This window comes from Ovis aries, chromosome 6, assembly GCF_016772045.2.
Source record: "Ovis aries strain OAR_USU_Benz2616 breed Rambouillet chromosome 6, ARS-UI_Ramb_v3.0, whole genome shotgun sequence".
NCBI lineage: Eukaryota > Metazoa > Chordata > Mammalia > Artiodactyla > Bovidae > Ovis > Ovis aries.
The window spans coordinates 89,535,577-89,549,044 of NC_056059.1; the positions used below are offsets into that span (position 1 = coordinate 89,535,577).

General features: G+C 39.6%; 1 long non-coding RNA gene across 1 annotated transcript; it reads right to left on the reverse strand.

Moving 5' to 3' along the window:
- Nucleotides 1-293: 293 nt before the first annotated feature.
- LOC121819874 (uncharacterized) lies at nt 294-12,959 on the reverse strand. The gene is made up of 4 exons (XR_006060253.2): nt 12,912-12,959; nt 12,510-12,637; nt 7,522-7,680; nt 294-4,035 (listed from the first exon to the last, which is right to left on the reverse strand). It is a non-coding gene; the product is annotated as an uncharacterized LOC121819874 (long non-coding RNA).
- Nucleotides 12,960-13,468: the final 509 nt, after the last annotated feature.

Below are 13,468 nucleotides of genomic sequence, written 5' to 3' on the forward strand. Positions count from 1 at the left end.
AGAGAAGCCGTGGTCTTTGAGTGTGACTTCTTGGATGGAGGCTGCCTTCCCAAAGCTGTACCAAGGACTGGCTGCCTAGATCCTGCCCTCCCCCAGGCCTTGCCTCACTGATTGAGAGCATTTGTTGCTCTAATTGTTGAGATAAGTAGATAATTTGAATGTGCTGGAACAGAGTTATTCAAAAGATTGTTCTTTGATTGCTTTGGCAGTTACTTTTTTCTCTGGGACCATTTCCCTGCTACGGGAAATGACACACAGTTCTAAAAAAAATGAAAATTAAACAAAAGGAAATCTATGTAGCAACAAGGTTTATTTGTCAGGGATTTAGCATAACAAGATGATGGGAGAAAGGTTTCATGTTATTCATGAAAGAAGTAACAAATGGTTAGAATTCTAGGAAACCATGCTGGATCATCGAAAAAGCAAGAGAGTTCCAGAAAAACATCTATTTCTGCTTTATTGACTATACCAAAGCCTTTGACTGTGGATATCACAATAAACTGTGGAAAATTCTGAAAGAGATGGGAATACAGACCACCTGACCTGCCTCTTGAGAAACCTATATGCAGGTCAGGAAGAAACAGTTAGAACTGGACATGGAACAACAGACTGGTTCCAAATAGGAAAAGGAGTACGTCAAGGCTGTATATTGTCACCTGCTTATTTAACTTCCATGCAGAGTACATCAAGAGAAATGTTGGGCTGGAGGAAGCACAAGATGGAATCAAGATTGCCAGGAGAAATATCAATAACCTCAGATATGCAGATGACACCACCCTTATGGCAGAAAGTGAAGAAAAACTAAAGAGCTTCTTGATGAAAGTGAAAGAGGAGAGTGAAAAAGTTGGCTTAAAGCTCAACATTTAGAAAACAAAGATCATGGCATCTGGTCCCATCACTTCATGACAAATAGATGGGAAAACAGTGACAATAGTGGCTGACTTTATTTTTGGGGGCTCCAAAATCACTGCAGATGGTGATTGCAGCCATGAAATTAAAAGACGCTTACTCCTTGGAAGGAAAGTTATGACAAACCTAGACAGCATATTAAAAAGCAGAGATATTACTTTGTCAACAAATGTCCACCTAGTCAAAGCTATGGTTTTTCCAGTAGCTGTGTATGGATGTGAGAGTTGGACTATAAAGAAAGCTGAGCACAGAATTGATGCTTCTGAACTGTGGTGTTGGAGAAGATTCTTGAGAATCCCTTGGACTGTAAGGAGATCCAACCAGTCCATCTTAAAGGAGATCAGTCCTGGGTATTCATTGGAAGGACTGATGTTGAAGCTGAAACTCCAATACTTTGGCCACCTGATGCGAAGAGCTGACTCATTTGAAAAGACCCTGATGCTGGGAAAGATTGAGGGCAGGAGGAGAAGAGGATGACAGAAGATGAGATAGTTAGATGGCATCACCAACTCAATGGACATGAGTTTGGGTAAACTCCAAGAGCTGGTGATGGACAGGGAGGCCTGGCATGCTGTGGTTTATGGGGTCACAAAGAGTCAGATACGACTGAGCGACTGAACTGAACTGAACTGATACTGATAACAATAATGAATCATTTATCACTCTGCTAAGCACTTTAGAAACACTATTATTTAATCCTTACAATAGCCATATCCGTTTGCCTCAAAGAAAAAAAGTTACAGGTGAGATAAAGTGAGCTCTCAGTCATATGATTCTGCTAAACATCAGAACCTCGATTTGAACTAAGACCGTTTTTATTCATAAGTCAACACTACAAGTTAAAAGATGAATCGGTTTCATGGTTATACAACACTGAGAATACAGTATCATTGATCTGTGCACTTAGCATGGTTAGGATGGAAAATTTTATGTTATGGTATTTTACCATGATTTTTTAAAAAAGTCTGTACTATCATACACTGTATTGGTACACATTCCAGAGATGTTTTGATATGACCACTTTAATAGTCCTTGACATTAAGGTATTGCATGCTTTTTGCAGAGAAAACTGAGGTGTCCTAAAACCTTTGTCCATCTTCTTCTTATTTATCCTTCACTCTCTTCTCCTTTCACCTTTACCCACCCTGGACAAACAGACAGACAGATGTACTGCCTCTTTCTTCAACACACTTGCACGTTACCTACAGCCATAAACAATCTTCTCAGCTATGGTTGTTGAGGCTACACCTTAATCTTCATGTTGGTTCTAAACTGAAGCAATTCAGACCAAGCTCACTTGACCCTAACATTGTAAACTGAAGAATATGAATTTGGGAAGCCAGATTTCCACAAAGCTTTGGAAATTGTGATGAAGATGAAACTGAGAGGTGGTAGATGTAGTCAAGGACAAGCTCAGGTGTTTAAATGCAATGGCAAACACACACACACACACACACACACACACACACACGCATGCATGCACATACATGCCCCTGGGAAGTAAACAAGTGAACTAGCACAATTCCAGAGAGATGAGAAAGTTGAGAAATAGAAGATGACAAGCTTGCCTAGACAGGCTTAGCTGCATTTCCTGAAACTCTCTGAGTCCCAACTCTTGGTAATTCTTTTGTAGACAAGAGAATGATATTGCTGCTTTCTGACCACAAGGTGGGGCTTGTACTGGGACAGACTGAATAGCTCAAGGATTCTTTGTGTTGGCCTTTTACATCTAGCAACCTTTCTACAGTGCCACCCAGATATGATTAAGGGCAACCAACAGTAGCTTACTATACACTGACTTACCAGTCCACAGTTCAGTTTAGCTCAGTAGCTCAGTTGTGTCCGACTCTTTGCGACCCCATGAATCACAGCATGCCAGGCCTCCCTGTCCATCACCAACTCCCGCAGTTCACTCAGAGTTGCGTCCATCAAGTCAGTGATGCCATCCAGCCATCTCATCCTGGGTCGTCCCCTTCTCCTCCTGCCCCCAATCCCTCCCAGCAACAGACTCTTCTCCAATGAGTCAACTCTTCACATGAGGTGGCCAAAATACTGGAGTTTCAGCTTTAGCATCAGTCCTTCCAATGAACACCCAGGACTGATCTCCTTCAGAATGGACTAGTTGGATCTCCTTGCAGTCCAAGGGACTCTCAAGAGTCTTCTCCAACACCACAGTTCAAAAGCATCAATTCTTCGATGCTCAGCCTTCTTCACAGTCCAACTCTCACATCCATACATGACCACAGGAAAAACCATAGCCTTGACTAGACGGACCTTAGTCGGCAAAGTAATGTCTCTGCTTTTGAATATGCTATCTAGGTTGGCCATAACTTTTCTTCCAAGGAGTAAGCGTCTTTTAATTTCATGGCTGCAATCACCATCTGCAGTGATTTTGGAGCCCCCAAAAATAAAAAGTCTGACACTGTTTCCACTGTTTCTCCATCTATTTCCCATGAAGAGATGGGACCGGATGCCATGATCTTAGTTTTCTGAATGTTGAGCTTTAAGCCAACTTTTTCACTCTCCTCTTTCACTTTCATCAAGAGGCTTTTTAGCTCCTCTTCACTTTTTGCCATAAGGGTGGTGTCATCTGCATATCTGAGGTTATTGATGTTTCTCCCAGCAATCTTGATTCCAGCTTGTGTTTCTTCCAGTCCAGCGTTTCTCATGATGTACTCTGCATAAAAGTTAAATAAGCAGGGTGACAATATACAGCCCTGACGTACTCCTTTTCCTATTTGGAACCAGTCTGTTCCATGTCCAGTTCTAACTGTTGCTTCCTGACCTGCATACAGATTTCTCAAGAGGCAGGTTAGGTGGTCTGGTATTCCCATCTCTTTCAGAATTTTTCACAGCTTGTTGTGATCCACACAGTCAACAGGATTCTGAAAGCTCCCAGGGTGAAATTTGTGCATCGCTTAAGATTTGCATCAGGAGCACTTATTTAACAGGGAAAGATAAAATACCTTATTTTTATCAGAATCTCTTTTTCCCTCAAAAGGGTATATTTGTGATGGTAGGAAATGCTTTACTGTGCTGTAGGGTTCCTTAATGAATCCCTTAAAAGGTCAAGTTGAACCTGAGCCATTCCTTCTTTTTCTCTCTTTGATGGTAATGTGGAGTATTCTTTATTGAAAAAGAGAAGGGGAGGAGAAGAAAGAAGAGGAAGAAGGAAAAGAAATATTAAAACAGGATTATAAGACTTCTTAAAGTAAATCAACTTATTATATTTAATAAATGATACCGTTAAGATTGCACAAATATATTGCAGTAGTCAGGTCATTAAAAATGTAAGCACTTCATTGTTCATTCAGGTTCTGTGTCCAGGATAGGATAAACAGTTCAAAGTTGAACACTATCCAATGTTTTCAATCCTATCAATGTATCTCTGTGAATGACAGGATGACCTTTTTCAGTGATAATATCAAAGACAAGCTTTAAGAGTTTTTGTGAATGGAAGACTCCAGGCAAATATACTTCCATTCCTTACCTCCACCCTGTTGATAAACTCTGCTTATAAACCAGAGATGTTATCAAATAGATTCACGGAAGGGGTGGTGACAGGGCATTTTTGCTCCTCTAAGCAGTTTCAGACCTGTCAGTAGTTTTTCCTGATATATATTATTGTAACCCTTAATTTCTAATCTTAAAATGATCTTTTGCCATTTTTCAGAACTTAGGCCTTTGAGGTGTAAACTCTCTCCAGTCTGCTGGATCCACACCCAGCCTGGCCTTCTTTCTGCAGAGAGGAAATGGCCCGGGATTTGGGATCAGAGAGACTGAGGTTCAGATATGAACTCAGATTTGAGCCCAGCTGCTCGTTTGCCATGTGTACACAATTTTAACTCTCTTAGCCTCAGCTTTCTCACTTGTAAAATGAAGATGATAGCACCAAAAGCATACATTTGTTTTTGAGAATTAAATACATTAGCTTATAAAAAGAATTCAGTATACTCAAAGCTAAATAAAGATTCAATTCAATTCCTATCAAAATTTCAATGGTATTTTTTTCACTGATATGGGAAAAAAATTCTAAAATTTGTGTAGAACTAGAAAAGGCCCAGAAGAGTCAAAATAATCTTGAAAATAAAGAATTGAGTTGGAGATACCACACTTTCTGATTTCAAATTATCTTATAAAACCGTGCTGCTAAGTCACTTCAGTCATGTCTGACTCTGTGCGATCACATAGAGGGCAGCCCACCAGGCCCCCCCGTCCCTGGGATTCTCCAGGCAAGAACACTGGAGTGGGTTGCCATTTCCTTCTCCAATGCAGGAAAGTGAAAAGTGAAAATGAAGTCGCTCAGTCATGCCCGACCCTCAGCGACCCCATGGACTGCAGCCTACCAGGCTCCACCATCCATGGGATTTTCCAGGCAACAGTACTGGAGTGGGGTGCCATTGCCTTCTCCATATAAAACCATAGTAAACAAAACAATATGGTACTGGCATAAAAATAGACACATAGATCAATGGAATAGAGTGGAGAGCCCAGAAGTAAACTCAAGTATATACAGTCAATTAATTTTCAACAAAGGCACCAAGAATACACAATGGGGAAAGAACTGTCTTTTCAGTAAACGGTATTGGGAAAACTGGGTATCCACATTGCAAAAGAGTGGAACTGGGTCTTTATCTTACACTATACACAAAAATCAACTCCAAATGAATTAAGGACTTAATGTAAGACATAAAGTCACACAATGCTTAGGAAAAAGTGTAAGAATAACAATCCTCGACATCATCCCTGGAGGTGATTTTTTTGGATATGACACCAAAAGTGCAGACAACAAAAGAAAAAATAAACAAGTAGGACTACATCAAACTAAAATGCCTCTGCACAACAAAGGAAACAATTAACAAACTGGAAAGTCTGCCTGGAGATTGGGAGAGAATATTTTCAAATCATATAAGAGATAAGGTGTTACTATCAAAAATGCAAGAAACTCACACAACTCAGTAGCAATACAACAGCAACAAAACCCAAAACCTAACTTGATGAAGAAATGGGCAAAGGACTTGTAGACTGTTTTTTTCAAAGAAGACATGCAAATGGCCAACAGGTATATAAAAAGGTGCTCAACATCACTAATCATCTGGAAAATGCAAACCACAAGGAGACATCACCTCATACTTGTTGATATGGCTATTACAGAAGTTTTTATAAAGCAAAAATGAAACCATATAAGATAATTTAACTGTTGGGCATGATGTAGAGAAAGGGGGACCCTTGTATACTGCTGGTGGGAATATGAATTGATGTAGCAGCTGTGGAAAACAGGATGAAAGTTGCTTGTAAAACTAAAAGTAGAATTACCATATGATCCAACAATCAATCCCACTTCTGGATGTATATCCAAAGGAAGTGAAATAAGTACTTTGAAGAGACATCTGCACTCCCATGTTTATTGTACACTTATTCACAATAACCAAAATATGGAAACAGTCCAAGCATTCATCAATGGATGAGTGGATCAAATCAATATATTGTACACATTACATTTATACAAAGTTATGTGTCATTTATATCTCAATAAAGCTGGAAGAAAAAAAGAAATTGCCTTATGTACATATTTGCTTTTGTTGTTCAGTTGCTAAGCTGTGTCCAAATCTTTGTGGCCCTGTGGTCTGTAGCCCAGCAGGTTCTTCTGTACATGGACTTTCCCAGGCGAAAATACTGGACTGGCTTGCCATTTCCTTCTCCAGGAAATCTTTCCCACCCAGGGATCAAACCCACTGTATTGCAGGTAGATTCTTTACCACTGAGCCACCAGGGAAGCCCATATATATGTGTATATATATGTATATACATAATATGAATATTATTTAAACTTAGAAAAGGAGATCTTGCAATTAAATACATAGAAGTAGAGAATAGAACAGCAGTTACCAGGCGTGGGAGGGTGGGGGAAATGGGGAGATGTTGGTTAAAGGGTACAAAATTTCAAATATGTAGGATGAATGCTTCTAGGGATTTAATGTACAGATTGTGTAGGTTGGATATATCTAGTGATCTAATATATAGCATGGTGACTTAGTTCATAATACTGTATAGAACACTAGAACTTTTCTAGGAGAGTTGATTTCAAGTATTCTTATTACCCAAAAACATTGTAGGTAATGATATGATGATTAGCTTGACTTCAGTAATCATTTCACTATGCATTTGTGTATCAAATTATCATATTGTACACAAAATTTTAAAAAATATTTGTTTAGTTCTTGGCTTCATCAGGTCTTAGTGGAAGCACATAGGATCTTCCCTGTGTCATGTGGGATCTTTTCTTGTGGCCCACAGACTCTCTAGTTGTGGCACACAAGCTCAGTAGTTACAGCATATGGGCTTAGTTTTTCCTTAACATGTAGGATCTTAGTTCCCTGGCCATAGACTAACCCACGTCTCCTGCATTACAAGGTGGATTCTTAATCACTGGACCACCAAGCAAGTCCCTAATTTTTATTTTTATTTTTTAAAAAAGAACCTAGTATAGTGACTGAAACACAGTGAATTTTAATCTATCCCTCACTTCCACCTCCTTACGGCCTGTCTTCTTTGCACTACCAAGCTATTGCCACCACTCCATGCAACTGTGGATGTAATTGAGGAACTCACCTCAGGGTGCAGTTGGAAGACTTCTGTTAAGCAAGAATTGTCGCAAGAAGAATTTTACAGGCAAGAATACTGGAGTGGATTTCCATTTCCTTCTCCAGGGAATCTTCCTGACCCAGCGATCAAACCTGTGTCTCCTGTCTGGCAGACACCTGGGAAGCCCTAAAACCAAAGATAGTCATTTCTATTCATGTTATTCACTTTCCCAAGCAACTAGAATAAGGGGCTTGAAATATAGAAGATACTTTTAAAATATCTGTTAAATGGATGAATGATGAGGAAATGAGGTCCCTTTGCATATATTTTCAAGTAATAGTCATTAAATTGATGTTTTGCTTTCCAACAAATCAAATGGACTTTAGTTCCTTCAAAAAATGTTTCCAACTCCGACCACATTACTTGTTTCGCAATAAATGGTCAACAGTTGCAACTGATCTACGAAGTCATGAGGAAACCAAGAGGAAATGGTGTCAGGAGACAGGAAGCACTTCCTCTCATTCTTGGAAGGTTGAGGGGATAGGTGTGTGTGTGTGCTCAGTTGCTCAGTCATGTCTGATTCTTTGTGACCCTTTGGGACTGTAGCCTGCCAGGTTCCTCTGTCCATGGGATTTCCCAAGCAAGAATACTGGAGTGGGTTGCCATTTCCTTCTCCAGGGGATCTTCCTGTCCCAAGGATTGATCTCTTGTCACCTGCATCTCCTGCATTGCAGGCAGATTCTTCACGTGCTGAGCCATCTCAGAAGGCCCAGGAGGGATAGGTAGGAGTCTGGTGGTAAAACTCCCTATCCCCGTTACCCCCAATTCTAAGCTCTTTCTTCATTAAAATCATTAAGATTTAGGCTCTTCTCAGTTGATGAGAATCTTGCAAGAAACACTTTTTTGCACAGGTCCAGCCCCGGTGGATCCAGGGTAATTCGAAGCGGAGACAGCATAGGTGAGGAAAACTTATTTATTTAGAAATATAAAAGAAATTAAGAAGAAATAGTATAGTAGGAAAATTTATTGGAGAAAAGATGCTGAATAACTTGGTTTACAGGGAAAGCTAATAAAACCTCAGGTCAAGAGATTTGCACCATCTACATTGGGCCACCAGTGCCCGTTTGAATATCGGAGGGTGCCCCACCTTGGGCTCCCTCTCTCACGGATCTTAGAAGCCAGGGCAAGTAAGTAGATGTGGTGAGACTCCCTGTTCCAGATGGGAATTCAGCCAGAAAATAGAGTAAGAAAAGGCACGGGGGAAATCAGTCCAGTGACTGGCCTATCCTCTATTGTCCGGAAAGGCCTTTTATACCTTTTTTTGTACATAGAGATTAATGGATAATATAAAATTATGCAGCGTCAGTGACCCTGACTCTTATTGAGACCAGGCTTTCTCTCTGCATACCTAGTTGTATACACAAGTCTTAGATGATTTATATCATCTTCTGGTCAGAAGGCCAATTAACATTTTATGGCCCTTTTCTGATAAGGGTTTGTCAACCAGAAGACTTATTTGTCTTAAAAGTGTTGTTCTTCCCAAAGTCTGGTGCCACTCTCAGAAAGCACTAAATAAAGTTACATTTTTACATAGCAAAGACACAATTTATAACAATGAAAGAAGTACAGTGATTTATAACAAAGAGAAAAGTAGTTAACTCAAAAGTCTAGTGTTGCTAACATCAAAACTACTATATTCCCTTTTCTATATCCCAATTACATTGATTAATATCCTTCAGGTGCCTAAAAGATAAAGAATATGGAGGCCTGGCAGCAGTCATTGACTCAACAGTGAAACCCATCACCAATATAATTTTTAGCTTTTTAGAAAAGGCTCTGTATCTTTAAGATGCTTTAAGCTTTGTGCCTCTCATGGTTGGGGGGCTGTAAGCAATTCACAAGTTTGTAAAAGTCCCCAGCTATTAGGCAAGTTAGAGAGCCATCAAAGGGGTTTGAGCTGAAACATTCTTTTCATATGCAGGAGACTGTTAACTGAAGCCCTGAGTTAACTTTTTCCAGAGAATGTCAGAAGAGTGGAAAGCACAGTACAATAAAGCAGGCAGACTCTGGTTTTGAGGGGTAGATATTCAGGAAAACCCAGAAACCCAGGGGGAACCCCTGAAGCCAGATCACGCCTTTGCGTTTTGTCAGGCTTCCTTCCTCATGACCTTTGCCATGGGCGGGATTCCTCACGCTGGCTCCCGGCACTTTTTAGTTAACAACATTTAAGGGCAAGCGCAAATTCTCTGCAAGATTTGCAAAATCTCAGGTTTGGCAACTGTCCTCTCCTGGCAAAAGTGTTCAAGTTTCCCAGGGACAATTCATGTATTGCGCATATACTGTGCTTCTTAGAATAAAGCATCAGACAGTAGGGACCATATAGACAAATTTCCTCATTTCACAAATGAAAACCCAAAGTCTTGACAGAAGGAGGAACTTGTTCTTTTATTAGATTAATGTGTCCACCTCCCCTCACTGAATCAAGTTCCTCTTCTTCAGCTTTCTAACTCCTTTCAGGCAGGAAATGGTGGGGAAAAGAAGGGAAATATGCTCAAAACAAAGTCTGTGTGACATACAGACATGTGAGAAACTCTGTCGAGATGGCTCAGAATCTCTGGACTTGTTTAGGTTCAAATCCTCCTGATTCTGTCTCCTACTTACTGGGGTGACCTTTTGCAAATTGCTTAATCTCTTTGAGGCTCATTTAGCATCTGTTAAATGGGAATATGTAATACAGAAATATAGGGTTATTATGACTAATGTGCTATACTAATAATCTATTAATACACTTATTCTTGAGTGAGAACTCTCTGCACTCATTGCTAAGGTCTAAGTAAGTGAAGCTCAGAAAAGAAATGTGCCATTTTAATTTTCTGTTAACCTTGGCTCTCCAATGCCTGCTTCATTTCTCTTTGGGTCTCTTTAGTGTGTGTTTGCAAGGCCCTGCTTTTCTGATTGGGTGTGTTCTTGTCTGATTCTTCTCTCTTTTGCTCGTTTTGCTTTTATCTCCAACTTTACAAGGAACGATGTCAGTGGTGTTTTCCAAGTTCACCCCCCACAGCTTGGGGAAAGAAAGTGCATGAAAAGTTCATCCAACAGGTTTGGGTTTGGAGTGGACAGTTTTTCCTTTGTTTCAAAATTCCACTAGATTCTGCAGGTGCTGATTTCCTCCTTCCTGGTCTAGGGACCACAAGCAGGGATTTAATTTTGATGAGTAACATGATATGGTCAAGAAAAAGAACACTCTAGATGAAGCAAATTGTAAATTATGTTAGATTAGAAAATAAACAGCTTAGAGACAAAAGGGTCACAAATCTGGAAATCAGATAACACAAGGCATCAGATGGCAGGAGATGGATAAAGAAGTTTTATATCCTAATTTTGCATAAATCTGGGGAATTTTGAGAGACTGGCTCACATCTCTAAACCCATAGACAATCTGAATTATTTTCTAATTTTGTTTTCTTTTTATGTGAAAACACATAGATTTTTCTTAAATTCTGTATATATTTGGCAACCTGAAGGGAATTATGAAAGGAATCAACTTTCATTCTCTATCTTAGCTGCCTTTTGCCCCTGGTGTTCCTTTTTAGCATCAGTTGAAAGCAGCACTCACCATTTTTACTGATTTGGGTTTACTCTTAGGGGCAATAAGAAAACTATAGGTCATTCGTATCTTTATTGAATATGAAGATTCTATTCCTCTCTCTCATTCTTGTCCTTATCCAATCTCTACCTCCTCTTTTGACAACATCGCAAATTTCTTCCTGAAGCCTCTGTCCTGAATGCATGCAGGGACAGCAAGCAGCAGGCAGAAAATATCATTTCTCTTTCAGTTGACTTGACTTAAAGACAGTAAACTCAGGATCCTTACATTATTCTTCAGGTTTTTACCTCCAGTATCCCCTTTATTGGCTTTACTTCTTAAGACTTTTTAACAGAGATCAGTGAATTCCTGAAAATTGTTGACACAACTTCGTACATTTAGGCTTAAGTGGATTTAGTGGTAAGGAGAGGGCAGAGAGCTTTCATTACATTTTCAAAGGATTAAGTGGTTAAAATAAAGAAATCAAGCCAGTCAATTCTAGAGGAAATCAACCCTGAATATTCACTGGAAGAACTGACGCTGAAGCTGAAGCTCCAATACTTTGGCCACCTGATGCGGAAAGCTGGCTCATTGGAAAAGACCCTGATGCTGGGAAAGATTGAGGGCAGGAGCAAAAGAGGACAACAGAGGATGAAATGGTTGGATAGCATCACTGACTCAATGCACATGAGTTTGAGTAAACTAAGGGAGATAATGAAGGACAGGGAAGCCTGAAGTGCTGCAGTCCATGGGGTTGCAAAGAGTCAGACATGACTTGGTGACTGAAAAACAGGAACTATTGTGATACCCACAAGGGGAGCTAATCTGTTTAGTCTTAGTGTGTGTAAGGTTAATTAGATTAAATCCATGGGTCACCATTCAAGCTCATTCATTGGCTTCTGGAAGTACTGTCTGTGGGGACTTCTGGATTCTCCAAGGTCTGGAAACAAAGGCAATGGGAAGAAGGAAGTAGCAGAGCCCTCCATTAAAGGATGCTAAACACTTACAGGCCCTGCATACTGCTCTCCACCCCTCACCCTGCCTCCTATGTACTACCTCTTACCCCAGCCTGGTATCAGCCTATAAGGTGTTGGATGGTTAATTCACAAAAGGGGAAAATTGCTGCCTTGCTGAACTGATTACTCTTTTATCTGTTCACTGTTAAATGAGAGCATGAGCCAGAACTCTAGTTTCCATTCTGGAGTCTTCTGGGTTCATGTACATAACACAGTTGTCCCTGTGGGAGAGCAAAAATAGACAAAGACAAACATCTTTACTTCCTTTTGTTGATACTGCTCTTGGTGGGAAAACTCTGGGAACTGGGGAATTTTTACTTTCATTGGAGAAATGTTTGTGGAGCATTTGTCTGTTGCAAGCACTGGGCCAGAAGCTGGCACATGGTGTGAACAAAGCAGATGTGGTCTCTGACCTTGTGGAATTTCCAGTCAGGTGAGTCTTATATCATCAATCCCACAGATGGGCTGAGCTCTCTTCAACAGAATCTGACATGATGTTTGGATTTCAATCAAATTGTGTCTTAAATACTTCCAGTGATCCCTAAGGCCAAAGTAGGGGAAAGAACTAGTTAAGGTGAAGCTCATATTTTAAAACAAAAATTTCAAAATAAAGGTTTAAGAAAGAGAGTTGTGAGAGAAAAATACAGAAACTGCAACATAAGATCTGTTTCCCACGTCGACTGCTTTCATCAAATTGCTGAGTTTCATCTCAAATTAGTTTTTTAAAAAATTCACATATCTATAAAAACAAAAGGTCAAAATAATAAAGAAACTTTTAAAGAAAGAGGGAAAATAGTGATATAAATTTATACAACCTTGAATCGGCATTTTAAAGCTTTTTTTCCCAACTGTCGTTTGACTCAACTGCATGAGAAGACATAATTAAAACATGCAGAAGTCCACTCATTTCTAATATAGCAACTTCCCTTTTTTCCAAATGATTTCATTTCCTGTGTCCTTTCCTTCACACGAAAGAAATTCTACTGCCAAATAACATATGATTGTTATTTCAAAGATGGATATTTTATTATAAACACTGGAGTAAATAATCCTAAAACTCTTGTTTCACAAATCTAACAAAGAAATGACTACAAGTAAACAATTCCATTTAACTTTTTTCATATTGAAGACAGGCTGATCTGTCCATAATAAATGTCTGTTTCCACAACCAGCTTCAGGGGGCAGGTATTTTATGTTTATGATCTTAGCATTAACAACATTGTAATTCAAATTGAGTGATATGTATTTACCATTTGTCTATGATTCTCTTAAATCGCTTCCTTGGTGACTCACACAGTAAAGAGTCAGCCTGCAATGTATAAGACCTGGATTTGATTTCAGGGTTGGAAAGATCCCCTGGAGAAGGGAATGG